This window comes from Bombina bombina, chromosome 6 (assembly GCF_027579735.1).
Source record: "Bombina bombina isolate aBomBom1 chromosome 6, aBomBom1.pri, whole genome shotgun sequence".
Lineage (NCBI taxonomy): Eukaryota > Metazoa > Chordata > Amphibia > Anura > Bombinatoridae > Bombina > Bombina bombina.
Genome location: NC_069504.1, coordinates 805,353,700 through 805,375,196, shown reverse-complemented (window position 1 = coordinate 805,375,196; position 21,497 = coordinate 805,353,700).

Below are 21,497 nucleotides of genomic sequence, written 5' to 3'. Positions count from 1 at the left end.
TAATTATGTGGGAACACTGGGAGCTGTTAGATTCCTAAAAGAAAGTTTCACAGAGTCAGATGGAACAATCCTAAATAATTCTGTTGTCAATTCCATTTCCATTCCTTTATCTTATGATTATCCTTTACTTTAGGGAACAGTACACAATGTTTTGGTATCTATTTGGTATCTATCACAATCTATTGGTATGGTATTTTTGGATAATCACATACGCCTAGATTATGAGTCTTGCGTTAGTCTTAAAAAGCAGCATTGAGATGTCCCAACGCTGCTTTTTAACGCCCGCTGGTATTACGAGTCTGGCAGGTACAGGTGTACCGCTCACTTTTTTTCCGCAACTCGAGCATTCCGCAAATCCACTTATGTAAATTGCGTATCCTCTCTTTTTCCTAACGCCGGTATTACGAGTCTTGGAGAAAGTGAGCGGTACACCCTCTCCTGTCAAGACTCCTACCGCATTTAAAAGTCAGTAGTTAAGAGTTTTATGGGCTAACACCGTAACATAAAACTCTTAACTAAAGTGCTAACAAGTACACTAACACCCATAAACTACCTATTAATTAAATCAATTATTCCTATTTAAAACTAACTTCTTACCAATAAAATAAACCCTAAGATAGCTACAATATAACTAATAGTTACATTGTATCTAGCTTAGGGTTTATTTTTATTTTACAGACAACTTTGTATTTAATTTAAGTTTTAAATAAGTTATTAACTATTTAATAACTACCTAGATAAAATAAGTACAAATTTACCTGTAAAATAAACCCTAACCTAAGTTACAATTATATCTAACACTACACTATCATTAAATTAATTACCTAAACTAACTAAAATTAAATACAATTAAATTAAATAAACTAAAGTACAAAAAACCCACTAAATTACAAAAAATAATAAAATAATTACAAGAATTTTAAACTAATTACACCTTATCTAATCCCCCTAATAAAATAAAAAAGCCTCCCAAAATAAAAAAAAATCCCTACCCTATACTAAATTACAAATAGCCCTTAAAAGGGCTTTTTGCAGGGCATTGCCCCAAAGTAATCAGCTCTTTTACCTGTAAAAAGATACAATACCCCCCCAACATTAAAACCCACCACCCACACACCCAGCCCTACTCTAAAACCCACCCAATCCCCCCTTAGGATTCTATCAGCCAATCGGAATTAAGGTAGGAAAAATCCTATTGGCTGATGCAATCAGTCAATAGGATTGAAGTTCAATCCTATTGCCTGATCCAATCAGCCAATAGGATTGAGCTTGCATTCTATTGGCTGTTCCAATCAGCCAATAGAGTGCGAGCTCAATCTTATTGGCTGATTGCATCAGCCAATAGGATTTTTCCTACCTTAATTCCGATTGGCTGATAGAATCCTATTCAAGGGACACCATCTTGGATGACGTCATTTAAAGGAACCGTCATTCGTCGGGTAGTCGTCGGTCTGGATGGATGCTCCGCGTCGGATGTCTTCAAGATGGACCCGCTCCGGATGGATGAAGATAGAAGATGCCTCTTCTGCCCGGATCGGATGAAGACTTCTGCCCCTCTGGAGGACCACTTGTGCCTGGTTGGGTGAAGACGTCTCAAGGTAGGGTGATCTTCAAGGGGTTAGTGATAGGTTTTATTAAGGGGGGATTGGGTGGGTTTTAGAGTAGGGTTGGGTGTGTGGGTGGTGGGTTTTAATGTTGGGGGGGTATTGTATTTTTTTTTACAGGTAAAAGAGCTGATTACTTTGGGGCAATACCCCGCAAAAAGCCCTTTTAAGGGCTATTTGTAATTTAGTATACGGTAGGGCTTTTTTTTTTATTTTGGGGGGCTTTTTTATTTTATTAGGGGGATTAGATTAGGTGTAATTAGTTTAAAATTCTTGTAATTATTTTATTATTTTCTGTAATTTAGTGTTTGTTTTTTTCATACTTTAGTTTATTTAATTGTAATTAATTATAGTTAGTTTAGGTAATTTATTTAATTATTGTGTAGTGTTAGGTATAATTGTAATTTAGGTTAGGGTTTATTTTACAGGCAAATTTGTCTTTATTTTAACTAGGTAGTTATTAAATAGTTAATAACTATTTAATAACTATTGTACCTAGTTAAACTAAATACAAACTTGCCTGTAAAATAAAAATAAACCTTGAGATAGCTACAATGTAACTAATAGTTATATTGTAGCTAGCTTAGGGTTTATTTTATAGGTAAGTATTTAGTTTTAAATAGGAATAATTTATTTAATTGTAGTTATTTTATTTAGATTTATTTAAATTATATTTAAGTTAGGGGGGTGTTAGGTTTAGGGTTAGACTTAGATTTAGGGGTTAATAACTTTATTATAGTGGCGGCGACGTTGGCGGCGGCGGCAGATTAGGGGTTAATAAATTTAATATAGTTGCGGCGACATTGGGAGGTCAGATTAGGGGTTAATAAATAAAATGTAGGTGTCGGCGATGTTGGGGGCATCAGATTAGGGGTTCATAAGTATAATGTAGGTGGTGACGGTGTCCGGAGCGGCAGATTAGGGGTTAATAATATAATGCAGGTGTCGGCGATGTCGGGGGCAGCAGATTACGGGTTAATAAGTGTAAGATTAGGGGTGTTTAGACTCGGGGTTCATGTCAGGGTGTTAGGTGTAGACATAAAAATTATTTCCCCATAGGAATCAATGGGGCTGCGTTAGGAGCTGAACGCTGCTTTTTTGCAGGTGTTAGACTTTTTTTTCAGTTGATTCTGCCCCATTGATTCCTATGGGGAAATTGTGCACAAGCACGTTTTTCCATCTTACCGCTACCGCAAGCAGCACTGGTATTGAGGTGAGATGTGGAGCTAAATTTTGCTCTACGCTCACTTTTTTGCGGCTAACGCCGGGTTTCTAAAGACCCGTAATACCAGCGTTACTGGAAGTGAGCGGTAAGGAAAAACTGTGCATTAGCAACATACCCCTTACCGACAAAAACTCGTAATCTACCCGATAGACTTTATAAAAGGGACACTGAACCCACATTTTTTTTCTTTCGTGATTCAGATAGAGCATGCAATTTTAAGCAACTTTCTAATTTACACCTATTATCAATTTTTCTTCCTTCTCTTGCTTTCTTTATTTGAAAAAAGAAGGCATCTAAGCTATTTTTTTGGGTTCAGAACCATGGAAAGCACTTGTTTATTGGTGGGGGAATTTATCCACCAATCAGCAAGAACAACCCAGTTTGTTCACCAAAAATGGGCCGGCATCTAAACTTACATTCTTGCATTTCAAATAAGATACCAAGAGAATGAAGACAATTTGATAAAATGAGTCAATTAGAAAGTTGCTTAAAATTGCATGCTCTATCTGAATCACAAAAGAAAAAATTTGGGTTCAGTGTCCCTTTAAGTAACTGTCGCCCTTCAATGTTCTTCCTATCACAAATTCTTTGTAATCTAGCAAAGGGACTCATTAAATGGCTCTTCTGGCCTTTGGAGTTTTGGGGAGATTTGTTTGCTTGCACCCCTTGGGGAGAGGGAAATATGGGCAGCCACAGGACAGAAAATAAGAAAAATTGGTTTAATTGTTCCTTTGAATAATGTGGTGCATTTATCCTGATCTGGCACTGACTGGAGTGGAAGGAGACATTGCTTCTTCTTTAACACATACAACTGATATAAGTAAGGAGATTATGTCTATAAATCACAAGAACTGCTGCTAAGACAGCATAATACTTAACTTTCATACACATTGCCAATAGCAATAGTTATACAGGAAAGATACATATCTTGTGTCTAACAGGGAATGTTTAAGCTTATTTGAAGATGATGGTATATTTAAAGTTAAGGGACATGAACCTCAATATTTTTCTTTCATGACTCAGATAGAATATATCATTTTAAAGCAATTTTCCAATTTACTTCTGTTATTAATTTTGCTTCATTCTCTTTGGTATCCTTAGTTGAAGGCAGTAATGCACTACTGGGGGCTAGCTGAACATACTGGGTGAGCCAATGACAAAAGGCATGCATGTGCAGCTACAAGTCAGAAGTTAGCTCCCAGTAGTGCATTGCTGCCCCTGCTCTTGATATATGGATAGGAAGTGAAAGCTTAAAAATGCTTGATGATGAAATGTGAGTATCTTTATCTAATATTCCACCAAATATTCAGAAACTGTGTTCATCCCATCAACCTCATACATCCAATTAAAATAGTAAGTAGCTATTGGTGTTATTAAACTTTTTTTTAATTCTTGCACATACATCCTGTTACTTGTAAATACATTTTGTTATTATATAATTTATGTTTGTGTCCGTATCTCTTAAAACAAGTTAGTTTAACCTCCTGTTTGCTAGTACAACTGAATTACTGTGTCGCGAAATGATGTAGGTCAAAAAAGTGAGTCACCAACATGAAAAGTTTGGAAAGCTCTGCTTTAAGCAAATCCAAAGCATTCAAAGCCAGTTATGGTGGTAAGGGGGCCTGGGAGTTGTGAGACAGTCCGTAAATAAGCAAGTACCAAAGGGTATATAATTACCACTGCAATCTGATACAAGGTAAAAAAATAACACAGACAGAACTATTTATTTAGGACATTTAAAAATACAATGAATGTGTGGAACAACCATTGTCCACAAAAGCGACCCAACCTGACATGTTTCAAAATATAAAGTGTTTTTTTATCATATATGTGAGATAATCTCGACCTTACGGAACTAAAAGGGATTACTTTTAGGGTATAACCTTATATGTGAACGCCACTAGTATAATATATTGATTAACCATTTATGATAATTCCCCAGAATTGTGACATCTGTAACTGGCTGTCTACATAGCCGGACAGATAGCTCAGCATGCTAAGGCACTGTGGCTGAGCTACGTAGCAACCCAAGGGTTGCAGGTTCGATCCCTGGCGAGGTCCACTCAGCCTTACATCCTTCTGAGGTCGATAAAATGAGCAGCGCCTTGAGACCCTTATGGGTGATTAGCCGCGCTTTACAAGTACAAGCACTTACAGTTTGCACCAAGCATATACATATTGTTGCATAACTGTTTTCCAAGAAACAGATATACTACAGTTGATTCCCTTATTCTAGTGTGGGCCATAATATTTAAGGCTCAATTAGTGGTCACCCATTCATAAATCAACCTAAAGAACCTAACCATATTTATTTCCTGAAGTGATCTTATTCAGGAAATCGTTTAACTATTTAGCACTATCGTCTCTAGTTGTTTTTAATGCATGTTTTAATCATATCTAATAAAGTATGAATTTTTCATTTCTTTTGTTTACGCAACCCCTACCTATAATATATACACTTTTCTGTGGGATTTGAGTGCTTTATGTGTATTCTTTCTGCAGCTGTTTCTTAGCAGTTTTTTGTAAATGTTGTTCCAATACACAGCACCTTTGCGCCATTCAGATAGTATATATAGGGCTAATTGAAATTATTGCTGGCCCATCCCCCATTTATCTAACCACAAGTAGTGCCATCACTTCACCCTTTCTTGTAGCAATCCAGATGAAGCTGCCAGATGCTGAGTCAGGTCCTTGCTGGATTTCTTCCGGTCTCTCAAAGAAGAAACTCTGAGAAACTTCTCATCAGATTTTGAAAGTTTTCTTGGCTTTCCAGTCCATTTTTTGTCCTTGACCTCTCCTGATTCTTCACATTTCTTTATAACAGCTTGAATACCACATCTTGAGTATATAGTTTGTTTGCTGATTTCCCTTTGAGAGTGGCCTTGCTGATGCAATTTTGAATGGAATGATGTGATTAAAAGTTGGTCTTATAAGCAAGCTTCCAATGTGCAAATGTCTTAGGCCACCATTAGATTTGTTGTTTTAGCAAATGACCATATATAATTATTTCTCAGTCTCTTTATTAGAATACAACCAGAAAATACAGGATTTGTATGCAGTATTACAAAAACAGAAAAACATCTAAAAAAAACAGATTCTATTGGCTAAAGGGCCAAGTATTTAGTGTGATCTCCCCTTAAACTTGAGCAATAGCAAGAATCTGGCTCTCATAAAACTAAATAAAATGGAACCCTAATTAATGTCATTGCTAACACCTATATTTGTCCTACTATTTCATGCCAAAATAGCTGCTATGAAAAAGGTCTATTACACCAGGTTTGTGCAAGACATGCTTGAGCATTACATACACATGTGGTATGAGTTTAATTCATTGGAAGATTGCTAATAAGACCAACTTTAACATTGTTCCATTCAAAATGCCAAAGATCACGGAATTTGACAGACATAAAATCATACTTCTGCATCAGCAAGGCCGCTCTTAAAGGGAAATTCAGCAAACAAACTGGATACTCAAGTGGTATTCAAGCTATTATAAAGAAATTTGAAGAACCAGGAGAGTTCAAGGACAAAAAAGGACTGGAAGTTCAAGAAAACTCTGATGAGAAGTTTCTCAGAGTTTCTTCTTTGAGAGACTGGAAGTGCAGCAAGGACTTGGCTCAGCATCTGGCAGCTTCATCTGGATGCCAAGTTGACCCTTCTAGAGGCCAAAGAAACTTGATCAGGAATGGTCTTTGTGGAATGGTAGCAGCCAAGAAACCCCTTTTTCAGAAGGGGAACAGGGTGAAAAGGCTAAGATATGCTAAAGCTCACAAAGATTGGAATGCAGATCAGTGGAAAAGAGTATTATGGGTGACTAATCCAAGTTTGAAATTTTTGGGTCCAATCGTCGACAATATGTGAGAAGAAGAGTTGGAGATAGATGGGAAAATAAGTGCTTGCAGCCTTCAGTGAAATATGGTGGAGGGTCTGTCCTGGTTTGGGGCTGCATTTCTGCCAGTGGTGTTGGAGATATTGTCCGAATTGATGGGTTCATGAATGCTGAAAAGTACAGACAGGTTTTAATTCATCATGCCATTCCTTCTGGAAAAGCTCCTGATTGTTAATGGTTTTATTTTTCAGCATGATAACGATCCAAGCACACTACTAATGCAGTGAAATCATATTTGGAGAGAAAAACAGCTGATAAAACACTGACATTCATGGACTGGCCTCCATAGAGTCCAGAACCTGAATATTATAGAGGCAGTATGGGATCACCTGGAGAAATATATAAAAGACAACCTAAATCTAAAGAAGAACTGTATTTTCTGTTTGTATCTTAATAAAGAGACCAAAAAATAAAAATGAATGCTGATTAAAACTTTGCTTAAACAATAAATCTAATAGTGGCCTAAGACTTTTGCACAGTACTGAGTGTATATATATATATATATATATATATATATATATATATATATATATATATATATATATTCTTCCATATAGAGAAGCATTAACTAGCCTTAAAACAACCTAATTTTTATTTATGGGACATTTCAGGGCAACAATGTATCTTTTCTTCAGACAAAACGGAGGAATATAAATATATGTAAAGCATTCTGGCAGTTGCCGGTTGTTGGAGAGAGTGCATAACGGTGAAGACTGTATTTATATATTTATTTATGTATGTTTATATCTATCTATCTATCTATCTATCTATCTATCTATCTATCTATCTATCTATATATATATATATATATATATATATATATATATACACACACACACATATATATATACAGTATATATATATATATATATATATAGAGAGAGAGAGAGAGAGAGAGAGAGAGAGAGAGAGAGAGATATGCTAAGCATAGAATCCCATCTGAAGTGGTTGTTGCTTCTGAAGCATAATATCAAAACTACCTGAGAAAAGCATAAGGTTATCCAGAGAGTGGTCAATGGGTTAAATTGAGCAGTTATACAACAGGTGGTAAACCACATACTGTATTCAGAAACTATTTTTTAACTGGTGACAATTTGTAAAGTCTCTAAAAGATAAGCTTTTTAGTCTGGCTTTGAAATAGCAGTGAGGTTTGCTGACCGGGAATGGGTTAAAATATGAAGAAGCAGATTTACAGGTTCACTGATTTGTGTGTTTAACTATATATATAGATAGTGCTAAAAGCACAGACTTGTAAGAGGGGGTGGGGAGATCTGGCACTGAACACCATTCTGGTCTGATACCCTTTTCATTGGGGGGGGGAAACAAGAGGTGAATCTTATCATTTGAGTTTTATGCTCTGAAAATACCACGTGAAAAGTAATTGTATGTGAGGTTACTATTTCATACTTGTTTAAAAAAGATAAAGGTTTTTCATTTAAGACAAAAAGGTGACATTTCAAGAACAGGTGGCAGCCAGGAAAAAAAAGAAGTAAGGTTGCAAAGAGGAATTATCAGTGGTGTGGACTTCAAATACTGGACACCTGAATTATTCAGCACTGTGGACAGATACTTTAGTAGTAGAAACCAACATACCAATTTCTTGGAGACTGTCTACAATCTTGGCCTTTCTTATCTCCTCATGCTGAATAACAGGCGTAGGATGGAAGCCACCCAAAAGCAAAAGGTAGGTATTGATAAACTTTAAATGTAATTACATCATCAACTTCTCTTTTTCTTTCTTTTTCCCCACCGTTTCAACATCCTCTCTACCATTTGCACTGTTCTGTGGCTAAACAGATAATAAAGTATTATATATATATATATATATATATATATATATATATATATATATATATATATATATATATATATATATATATATATATATATAAAGAGCTGAACGCAGCATTGTAGAGTATGTGCATATAAATTCAAAATAAATGTATTACAAGCATTTAAAGCTGATTAAGTTAGCAACATTTGCAGTTTGTCCACCCAGGGACATACCTCTTTAAAGGATGCTTGAGTATGTTTATCTTAAACCCTCCGTGGCCAATTAAGGAGATATATAAATAAGCTCCTGCACTGATCAAGCAATCACTGTGTATTATGTTGTAGGAACAATAATTTGAAGCCTGCAGGTTGAGCTCCAGTCTCTCTGGGACAGATGAAAAAATTGTAAATACAATTTACAGAAGTAATTTTCAGGAAAATTAGTTAAAATAAATATATTGTATCCAACGTTTTTTTTTTTTTTTGTTTTTTTTTAATTACTCATAAACAAACATTTTATTGGTGGATTTGAGTTTAATGTCTCATTCAAAGGCAAGGAAATGGAAATTCTGAAATTAAACTCTGCATCCTCAAAAACAGTTTAAACATAAATTAGTTGTTGCAAAATAAATATATCCTGTAGTCTTATAACAATTGCTCTGACAGTTTCTGTTTACTGTTTCAGTGGGGAGATTTTATTTTAATTGAATTATTTTCGTTGCTACTGTACACTAAAAAAACTGTCATATTCTAATCTTTGCTCCTGCCAAATGTCATGCAAAAACAGACAGCAGAATGAGCAGTGCGCAGTTCCATAGTACTGATAGTGTACACAGTACTGAATTCTTCCACTGAGTTGCTAAGAGAATATTTATATAAGATTACATTACTATATACAAGACAAACTGTATTTTAAAATATAAAATACTGTATAATATACCTATAAATACCCTGCACTGCTATCTCGTACAGTCTTTCCTATGTTATATTATGGATTTTTATTTTTAGTTACAGACTGGTAGTATATGTGATGTTTACAGTGCTACACGGGAGCACAGCACTATATATACTGTCAAAACTGGCATGGAAATACAGTACTGCATACATAGGCATAGCAATATGTAGACAATACCAGAACTAAACATATACTATTATATTGCTCACTTACAAATAGGTAAAACAAATATAGTACCATATACCAAGATAGCAACATTTGCATAGAAATACAAAACTCTGTATATGTTATCTGTCCATTTGTACTGGGAAATATCAGGGACACAGATGTTGCTAGCAGAATGGAATGACAGCTATTTTGAATTGCTCAGATGAGAGTTAGCACAGGGGGTCAGGGTAACAGAGTTAGGAAGGTTAACCAGCTACATGCCGGAAAGAGCTGCAAAGCAATGCTTTGTTCATATTGCTGTGTGTGTGTGTGTGGGGGGGGGGGGGGGGGTTGGCACTGTTGGTCCCAATATTAATGTGCAAAAACAATTATTTTTGCCAATAACATGGTGACATTGCTGCATGTGTATTCATGGCAATATTATAAACTATAGTCAGTGAAATGCAGTTCTGTATGGACAGCTATCAGCTATCAACACTGAAAATAGTGTTAATTTATTTGCACATCTGATGATGTCATACTGTACTTATTCATTTGTTTTTGCTTTTTTTTCCAAGAGTTTTAATATATCTGACAATATATCTTCCCTTAAGGTAACTACAAGCAGGGATAATTTAATTAACAATATATTATAATCTTGTAGAAATAAATACCAGGGGGCCAACTTATCAAGTGCAGGGCGGAAATGATTCTCCGTAGTGAATCATGTCCGCTCAGCATCGCTGTCGGCATTTAACATTGCACAAGCATTTCTTGTGAAATGCTTGTGCAATGCCGCCCCCTTTTTTTCAACTGTTTTCATATATTTGACAATATATCTTACGACCGCTGTTTCTTAACGTAAGATTCAGGCGGACCTGAAACTTTTGGGGTAGAAAGCAGCATCCGCTACTTAATAAATCTACCCCCAGATCTTTATTATATAGGTATTTTAAAGTCAAAAAGTTCATATAATGTTAACTTCTTTCTGATTGTATACGAAGCTCATTGTGTCAAAGTGAGTAGAGACTCCAGAATAACTGGGGGCAGAATAACGTTATAGTAATGCAGAATACTGTATTTGCTCTCACAAATATATAGAAAGAAAGATAGATAGATAGATAGATAGAGATATATGATAGATGATAGATAAATGTATGATAGATTGATAGATAGATATATGATAGATTGATAGATATATAATAGATAAATAGATAGATATATCATTGATAGATAGATAGATAGATAGATAGATAGATAGATAGATAGATAGATAGATAGATAGATAGATAGATATATGATAGATGATAGATAAATAGATGATAGATATATGATAGATAGATAGATAGATAGATAGATAGATAGATAGATAGATAGATAGATAGATAGATAGATAGATAGATAGATGATAGATGTATGTTAGATAGATAGATGATAGATAAATAGATGATAGATATATGATAGATAGATAGATAGATAGATAGATAGATGATATAGAGATAGATAGAGATAGATAGATGATAGATAGATAGATAGATAGATAGATAGATAGATAGATAGATAGATAGATAGATAGATGATAGAGAGATAGATATACAAATATGTACTACAGAAAAGGAATACACTACTATTTATACAAATACTGGCAATTTATGGAACAAATATTTGAGCTGTCATTAATATATACATAGGAATATAGTACTGTGCATATACTGACAGCACTCTATATACTAATTCAGCACTGTGCACTCTACCAGCTATATAAATTACTACAGGATATAATTTCATACTCACTTACAAATGAAAATGTAAACAAACAGTAATATAAACATCACCAGGAGTATAAACATAGTAATAAATTACTGTAAACATTGTCAGTATTTTATATGCTACAACACATTTACCAATAGCAATACAATACTGCAATACTGAACAATTACCAACAATATAGACACAGAATTTGATGGTGGATATGAACCAAGAGGCCCATCAAGTCTACCTTTATTACTTGTGCAGTGTGGACTTACTTATTTCTTAGTTTAGCCTTATGTGTGACCCACGTATAATATAAATTCTTTTATAGTCCTTGTGTTTCCCACCTCTATTGGAAGTTTATATTCATATCAAATAAAGGGACATAAAGCTAATTTTTCCTTTGATGATTCAGAGAGAACGTACTATTTCAAACAATTTTCCAGTTGGTTTCTATTATCGTTAAAGGGGCACCACTGGGAGCTAACTAAGCACATCTAGTAACACAATCACAAGAGACAAATGTGTGCAGGCACCAATCACCAAATAGCTCCCAATAGTGTGGGATATGTATATAACTAGCATACCTAGGTAAGCTACAGAGCTGGGAGCTAGCTTTGATTGACCTTTTCATTGACTGTCCCTTCAACAAAGGATACCAAGAGAATAATGCAAAATTGATAATAGAAGTAAATTGGAAAGTTGCTCTAACTAAATCATGAAAGAAAAATATTGGGTTTCATGTCCCTTTTAGTACTGTATACCTAAGGTCAGTTACATAAAACTGGATATGCAGCTCTCTAGCCATATTGCAGGAGATTAATAAGATGTCCTTTGTCAGTATTTACTAATAATCTATGTTATATATTCAGGTATGTACAGGTTGAAGGAAAAAATGTCCTACAAATGAATATAATTCTGCTTACACTGCCAGTAATTTAAAAAAAAAGCATATAATACTGTATTCTACTTACAGTACTATATGCAAATGCCTTGTATGTACACTTAGTACTATACTGTCAGTATTTTTAATATAGCATTAACTATATATACATATACTGTATATAAATGTAACTGCATGGGGTCTTGATCAGTGACGTCTTAGTAGTCTTACAGAAGGTGACTAAAAGGCTGATATGGGCTGACTACAGCGCATAATCTGTAGGTATGATCTGTTAATTATAAACTAGACCTTCAGGGTCAGAGAAACAGTAACTATTTCACTACTGTCCTTCCCAGAATGTCACTTATTTCCTAAAATAGTCCCTCTATTAACCGAAATATATTGTTAAAAGTGTTTAAAGAATCCTTTTCTCTATGAAGAATCTACCTTAATGGCAGATAAGGTGTCTTTCCTAGAGTATTAATAAACATGGTATTAATTTCAAACAGGATAAGGAGGAGAAATGTATATGTGATGTATATATAACCAGAGAAAACTGAAAGCTTTATTAAGGAACATAATATTGTTGATATGGTCAGAGCAATTAAATTATATTTTTTAGATCATGAATGAGAGAGGATTCATTCTACATTCATCATACAGGTAATATTGCTTAAAGGACCACTCAGTGCAGTAGAAGACAATGCAATAGCACTTACTCTGAATTTCAGATACATTTTTTTTCTGACAAATTTATTTTTTCTCCCATTTTCCGGTCCCCTGTATCATATGACAGACATTAGCCAATTACAAACTAGTATACATATACTCTGTGAACTTGTGCACATGCTCAGTAGGATCTTGTTCCCCAGAAAGTGTGTACATAAAAAGATAATTTGATAATGGCGGTAAATTGGAAAGTGTCCTAAAACTGCATTCTCTATCTGAATTTTGACTTGAGTGTCCCTTTAAAGGACTATTAAAAACAATATAATTGTATAATCAACAAAGGCACAATAAAAAGACAATGCAATAGCAGTATGAATTTTTAAATGAACAGTAGATCTTTCCTGACAAGTTTACAAATTGACTTCAATTTACTGGCCCCATGTATCATGTGACAGCTATCAGCCCGTCACAGACTCATATAAATATACAATGAGAATTATTGCACATACTCAGTAGGAGCTGGTGCCTCATAAAGTGTGCATATAAAAAACTGCATGATTTGATAATGGAAGTAAACTGAAAAGTCTCTTAAAACTGCAAACACTGAGTCATGAAAGTTTAATTCTGACTTTAGCGTACCTTTAAGATGTACTATGTGTGATTTTCATCTGTTTCCAGACATTGTAGTGGAGATTAACAAGGTGCAGGAGAGGGCAGATGTACAAGAAATATGGGGGGGGGGGGCGGAACAACAGAAACAGATATGGATTTCCCTTGCTTACTAAGGGTGTCCTTATTTAAACTGATATTCCAGTATTGTGCCTGGTTCTCTAGTAAAATATATGAAAAAAATGAACACTTTTAATAACTGGATCTGAGCTTATCGATACAGCTGAATGGTCATGAGTCTGATTTAAGGTGTATTGTGGGTATATAACTTACAGAGGCTTTACGGTTATGGGTCTGATGTGAGGTCTAATTTGGGCATATAGCTGACAGGGACTTTAGGGCCATAAGACTGGCTTTCAAGCTCCGCCCACTAATGACATCACAATCTGGGCTACATCTAGGCACTCTGCTGAATAGCATTGACAGTATGTTGAATCTAACTAGTGAGTCTTTTGTTACTAGTGATCCTTTAATGCAGCTCAGATCATGATGTCATCAGTGGGCGGAGCTTGGCAGCAATTTCAAAATGGCCAGAAACAACATTAATTTTAAAATAACTTTTTTTTTTACTGTTCCTACTGCATGATGAGGGGTGCAGAAGGCTATTTGCAGCTTAATCTAAGGTAAGACTTAAAGATTACTAAGGTGTAGACTGTCCCTTTAAGGAATTATAATTGAATTAAGACAGTATCTTGCCAAAATGTATAACGTATTAACTAAACAATTAACGAGTTATGTATGCTTGTTGGCAAGCTGATATTATTAAGCAGTGTAGCCATATAATCAGGATACTTGTTTTATTAAGATTTATTAATACATTGCTTTGTATAGTAAAGCAGAATATGAGGAAATACAAGAGATCTTTGTGTTCTCACTTCTGTTTGGGAAGTACCTCGGCTGCTTAGGTATTGCAAATCCAGGGTAGTTCTCTTTGGGGAAAAAAAGTCATTGGATTTCTCCTGAAAGGGCCTTTATTTACAATAAATAATACTTTGTTCATACATTGATATTTCCTCCCAAAGTGTCTGCAGAGGATGTGTAAATGAGTTGATAAGTAAGGTAGTTAGGTGATTCTGTGGGGGCACAGGCATATCATGTGAAGATGGGAACTTCTCCATTTATGACCTCACCCCTGTATTCACCAACATGAGAAGAGAATTGTTTCAGCCATTAAATAATAAACAAAGGTACAATTTGTAACAGAACAGCCAAGTAAGCAGACGACAGGGAAACCATTGCAAACTATATCTGCAAAATATAAAATATTTTATTTTGGGCTAGATTACAAGTGGAGCTCTAAATGGAGATCAGATCTCTGGATAATTTTATAAATGTGACCCAAATACTTCCAAAATACAGTGTAGTGTATTTTATTAAAAAATAAAGACAGCAGCATCTTTATTTTTTATGAAAAAAACTGCACTAGGTAGTATTTTGGGGGTAAAGTTGGGGGGAGTGGGGTGTTAGAAAAAATGGCACTGAAAAGTGCCTTTACATTGCGGTCTATGGGAACTTTGTGTTCCCTGTAAATATATATGTATATGCTTATATACATAAATATTCTGGGGGATATGGCATTATTAAGAAGAATTGGTATCATCAAAGATGGAGAGATTTTCCACCCATACACGGATAAGAAATATAGGTTTTTATACATGTAATTCCACATATGTGATATATGCCCTTAAATGCCCATGTGGGCTGTCATATATTGGTGAGACAACCCAAATAATCAAAGATAGAATCTGCCAACACAAATCAACAATTAGAACTCCAGATATGGTACCGGCACATTTTGTTGAAAAAGGTCGTCAGGCCAGTCAGCTAAGGTTCATGGTAATTGACCAAGCAAAGAGAAAAACAAGAGGGGGTGAAAGATTGAAATATCTATTGTATAAAGAGGCAATGTGGATTTGGAAATTAGACACCATGTACCCTAGAGGTCTTAATAGGGAATTTAAGCTTACCCCCTTTATTTGATATAAATAGTAAAACCTTAAAAAATTGTGGTACTAATTTATTATAATACATATGATTAATGGTTGTTTTCATTTTTTCTTCTTCCATAGTTATATGTGTAGTTATTTGTACCCCATTTAGTATGACTGCTCTTCACATTGTTTTTAACTTCGGGGATAAATCTGGAGTGAGGGAGTGGCATAGTTAGAAATGTATATATGGAAAGCAACACCCACTAGGCCTCATGTGATTGGCCCTATTTTTTAGGTTATTGGGTTTATAAGGATGTTGTGCACAGTGTATCTCTGGCTTGATTAAGGGGCAGGTGCCCCAAAACATTGCTCATGTACTAGCTTGAATAAAGTTTTTTCACCTTTTTACTAAGAAACGTTTGGAGTGCAATATTATATTTTTCTATATTCCATGTTAAGGTCGGGGGAGACCGGAAAGTTGGCACCCAGGAATATATAAGCAAGTCAACTACCTATGTGACATCGAGTGCAGGCCAAAAACTTTTCTAATATGTGTATATACACATAATCATATATATATATATATATATGTATATATATATATATATATATATATATATATATATATATATATATATATATATATATATATATATATATATATATATATATATATATATATATATATATATATTCTGCCATCGCTGCGCTACTTACCCTCAGCTTTGCTTAGGTTCTGATGCGGTCCCTGACGGCATCAGATCGAGGCTCCTATTGAAGCCTATGGAAGCATGCTCTCATGAGCGCAATGCTTCCCAGCAATGCAAAAGCGAGTTAACCTTCTCATTGCTGACAACTTGTAATACCAGTGCACATTAGCGTGCGCTGGTATTACACAGTGGAGCGCAAATATCGCTTTCATGAAAACGATATTTAGCACTCCACTTGTCATCTGGCCCTTTATGTATTATTCAGTCTAATCTGTAACCTGCAGCAGTTTGAAAAAGGGAAGAAAGAAAAAAACAATCTTTCTAAACCCTGGAAAACAATCAAAAGATCAGAATGAGGAAATATGTTTTGCTGAAATAAAAATTAAAAAGATGAAAGAATCAATTCAATAACCAAGCTCTTACTGCCAGCAGTTTCAGGTCTTGGTAATTAAGTGTTTCAGAAGACTGGAGAGAAAAAAAACAAGTATCTCTGCTTTGCCAGAAGGATTCAATTCAAGAACCATTTTCTTGTTTGCAATTCTGAAGCCAATAGGATAGTTCTCTATGTGTCTCCATGAATCAGTCAAGAATGCAGAACATTTTAAAGAATTACATTCTAGTTTGAGTCTCCAAATACTTGGGAGTACCAAATTGTGTCTCAATTATTGGTTACCTTGAAATTTCTCTTAACACCATGAAGACTTTGCCCTGTGATTACTCTTGAACATCTAGGGAATTTGCAACCTCCTTTATTGCAGCACTGTTTTGTGCAACTTTTTAGTTTCGAAAAGCAGTTAACCACAGCTCTGAGATCGCGGTAAGGATTGAAAAAACACGATTACACTAGCGCAAAACCGTTTGCACCTCACTTGGGATCTAGCCCTTAGTGTTTAACAAATGTAACACATAGTTATATGGAAGCATCAGTTCAATAATAAAATGCTCTATGCAAAAAATGATATGAAAAGTCTTTTGACAATCATTACTTTTAGTGAACAATATTTATGTCAAAAAACAGACCAGCCATGCATTTGATCTGAGTTTTATCATGGGCATAAAGTTGGCATAATAAGGTTGCATGGCATGTAGGCCGTATGTAGTCTAATTTTATAAATACATGGCATAATGTAGGCCACAGGGGTAGGTATCCACTCTGGGGTTCAAACTGAATAGCTAGGAAAGTGTTGTCTCTTTTTTTGAAGAGTTATAAGTCAGTGTTTACCTCTGTATTATTGATATTAGTTACCCTGAGTATTATGTGTAGTTAGGGGCCCAAAAACATTCTTACTCTAGGGCCCATATGGTTGCTATATTAATAACCTTTAAGTATATTAAAGGATTTAATAAAGGTGAGGATGAAAGCATTCTTTACAAAAAAGGAAAATATCAGAATAATATGGGTTCATGAGCTCACATTTTGGGGTAGCAGGTTTAGGATTTATTTGATTAATTTGTTTAATTTGTTAAAGCACTATCTTTACTGGTTGAATCATGGGGGCCGATTTATTAAGCAACGTTTGCTGCTCAGTCCGCGCGAGCCTTTCTGGCTCAGGAGTTAAGGATCAGCGGTCGTAAGAGCGCTGCTCCTTAACTTTTCCGCCACCTCTGAGGTGGCGGACGGCAATCATCCCGATCAGATACTATCGGGATGATTGACACCCCCTGCTAGCGGCAGATTGGCCGCAAATGTGCAGGGAGCAGCATTGCACAAGTGCAATGATAAATGCCAACAGCGTATGCTGTCTGCATTTATCGATGTCAGGCGGAAATGATTCGCTACATCTTTCTAAACCCTGGAAAACAATCAAAAGATCAGAATGAGGAAATATGTTTTGCTGAAATAAAAATTAAAAAGATGAAAGAATCAATTCAATAACCAAGCTCTTACTGCCAGCAGTTTCAGGTCTTGGTAATTAAGTGTTTCAGAAGACTGGAGAGAAAAAAAACAAGTATCTCTGCTTTGCCAGAAGGATTCAATTCAAGAACCATTTTCTTGTTTGCAATTCTGAAGCCAATAGGATAGTTCTCTATGTGTCTCCATGAATCAGTCAAGAATGCAGAACATTTTAAAGAATTACATTCTAGTTTGAGTCTCCAAATACTTGGGAGTACCAAATTGTGTCTCAATTATTGGTTACCTTGAAATTTCTCTTAACACCATGAAGACTTTGCCCTGTGATTACTCTTGAACATCTAGGGAATTTGCAACCTCCTTTATTGCAGCACTGTTTTGTGCAACTTTTTAGTTTCGAAAAGCAGTTAACCACAGCTCTGAGATCGCGGTAAGGATTGAAAAAACACGATTACACTAGCGCAAAACCGTTTGCACCTCACTTGGGATCTAGCCCTTAGTGTTTAACAAATGTAACACATAGTTATATGGAAGCATCAGTTCAATAATAAAATGCCCTATGCAAAAAATGATATGAAAAGTCTTTTGACAATCATTACTTTTAGTGAACAATATTTATGTCAAAAAACAGACCAGCCATGCATTTGATCTGAGTTTTATCATGGGCATAAAGTTGGCATAATAAGGTTGCATGGCATGTAGGCCGTATGAAGTCTAATTTTATAAATACATGGCATAATGTAGGCCACAGGGGTAGGTATCCACTCTGGGGTTCAAACTGAATAGCTAGGAAAGTGTTGTCTCTTTTTTTGAAGAGTTATAAGTCAGTGTTTACCTCTGTATTATTGATATTAGTTACCCTGAGTATTATGTGCAGTTAGGGGCCCAAAAACATTCTTACTCTAGGGCCCATATGGTTGCTATATTAATAACCTTTAAGTATATTAAAGGATTTAATAAAGGTGAGGATGAAAGCATTCTTTACAAAAAAGGGAAATATCAGAATAATATGGGTTCATGAGCTCACATTTTGGGGTAGCAGGTTTAGGATTTATTTGATTAATTTGTTTAATTTGTTAAAGCACTATCTTTACTGGTTGATTCATGGGGGCCGATTTATTAAGCAACGTTTGCTGCTCAGTCCGCGCGAGCCTTTCTGGCTCAGGAGTTAAGGATCAGCGGTCGTAAGAGCGCTGCTCCTTAACTTTTCCGCCACCTCTGAGGTGGCGGACGGCAATCATCCCGATCAGATACTATCGGGATGATTGACACCCCCTGCTAGCGGCAGATTGGCCGCAAATGTGCAGGGAGCAGCATTGCACAAGTGCAATGATAAATGCCAACAGCGTATGCTGTCTGCATTTATCGATGTCAGGCGGACATGATTCGCTACATCTTTCTAAACCCTGGAAAACAATCAAAAGATCAGAATGAGGAAATATGTTTTGCTAAAATAAAAATTTAAAAGATGAAAGAATCAATTCAATAACCAAGCTCTTACTGCCAGCAGTTTCAGGTCTTGGTAATTAAGTGTTTCAGAAGACTGGAGAGAAAAAAAACAAGTATCTCTGCTTTGCCAGAAGGATTCAATTCAAGAACCATTTTCTTGTTTGCAATTCTGAAGCCAATAGGATAGTTCTCTATGTGTCTCCATGAATCAGTCAAGAATGCAGAACATTTTAAAGAATTACATTCTAGTTTGAGTCTCCAAATACTTGGGAGTACCAAATTGTGTCTCAATTATTGGTTACCTTGAAATTTCTCTTAACACCATGAAGACTTTGCCCTGTGATTACTCTTGAACATCTAGGGAATTTGCAACCTCCTTTATTGCAGCACTGTTTTGTGCAACTTTTTAGTTTCGAAAAGCAGTTAACCACAGCTCTGAGATCGCGGTAAGGATTGAAAAAACACGATTACACTAGCGCAAAACCGTTTGCACCTCACTTGGGATCTAGCCCTTAGTGTTTAACAAATGTAACACATAGTTATATGGAAGCATCAGTTCAATAATAAAATGCCCTATGCAAAAAATGATATGAAAAGTCTTTTGACAATCATTACTTTTAGTGAACAATATTTATGTCAAAAAACAGACCAGCCATGCATTTGATCTGAGTTTTATCATGGGCATAAAGTTGGCATAATAAGGTTGCATGGCATGTAGGCCGTATGAAGTCTCATTTTATAAATACATGGCATAATGTAGGCCACAGGGGTAGGTATCCACTCTGGGGTTCAAACTGAATAGCTAGGAAAGTGTTGTCTCTTTTTTTGAAGAGTTATAAGTCAGTGTTTACCTCTGTATTATTGATATAAGTTACCCTGAGTATTATGTGTAGTTAGGGGCCCAAAAACATTCTTACTCTAGGGCCCATATGGTTGCTATATTAATAACCTTTAAGTATATTAAAGGATTTAATAAAGGTGAGGATGAAAGCATTCTTTACAAAAAAGGGAAATATCAGAATAATATGGGTTCATGAGCTCACATTTTGGGGTAGCAGGTTTAAGATTTATTTGTTTAATTTGTTAAAGCATTATCTTTATTGCTTGATTCATGGGGGCCGATTTATTAAGCAGCGTTTGCTGCTCATTTCGCGCGAGCCTTCCGGCTCAGGAGTTAAGAATCAGGGGTGCTGCTCCTTAACTCTTCCGCCACATCTGAGGTGGCGGACGGCAATCATCCCGATCAGATACTATTGGGATGATTGACACCCCCTGCTAGCAGCAGATTGGCCGCAAATGTGCAGGGAGCAGCATTGCACAAGTGCAATGATAAATGCCAACAGCGTATGCTGTCTGCATTTATCGATGTCAGGCGGACATGATTCGCTACAGCAAATCATGTCCGCCCGCAATATAATAAATTGGCCCCATGGAATATAAGTGGTGAAACAAAATGCTATTAGAAAACTCAAGATTGGTTGACATAGCATAATGTTATCCTAAGAATCCAGCTTTAAAAGGAAAGATGACCAGACTCAATATGCATTTTGAAATTGCAGGACTACTGCTAGTCTGCATTTTTTATTATCTAGGCCTAAATTTCTTTAATAATATAAGGCAATTCCTTCCCACTAACTTTTTTCTACATAACTGGATTTGGATACCCTGTACCAGCTCCACTACGTAGCAAGAAATGTATCATGTCCTGGTGAGGCGTAATAATACAAGAACAGTTGTCCACATGTGATTTCTCTTGCTGTAATTTCCTATCCGTGCTATGTTTTAAAGCTATACTAGAATAAGAGAGAAAGACTCAAATACTGATAGAGGGCGCTCTAAAACTGGCAGTAATTGTAACAGGTGTATGTCTACAAATAAGATTCCCTGTATAGCATACAATGGGTACAAAAGTACAAAAGTACAAAAGTTATAAAGAGGATAAATAGAATATCCCAATAGTGTCACTTAAATAAAGGAGCGATGTGTCAG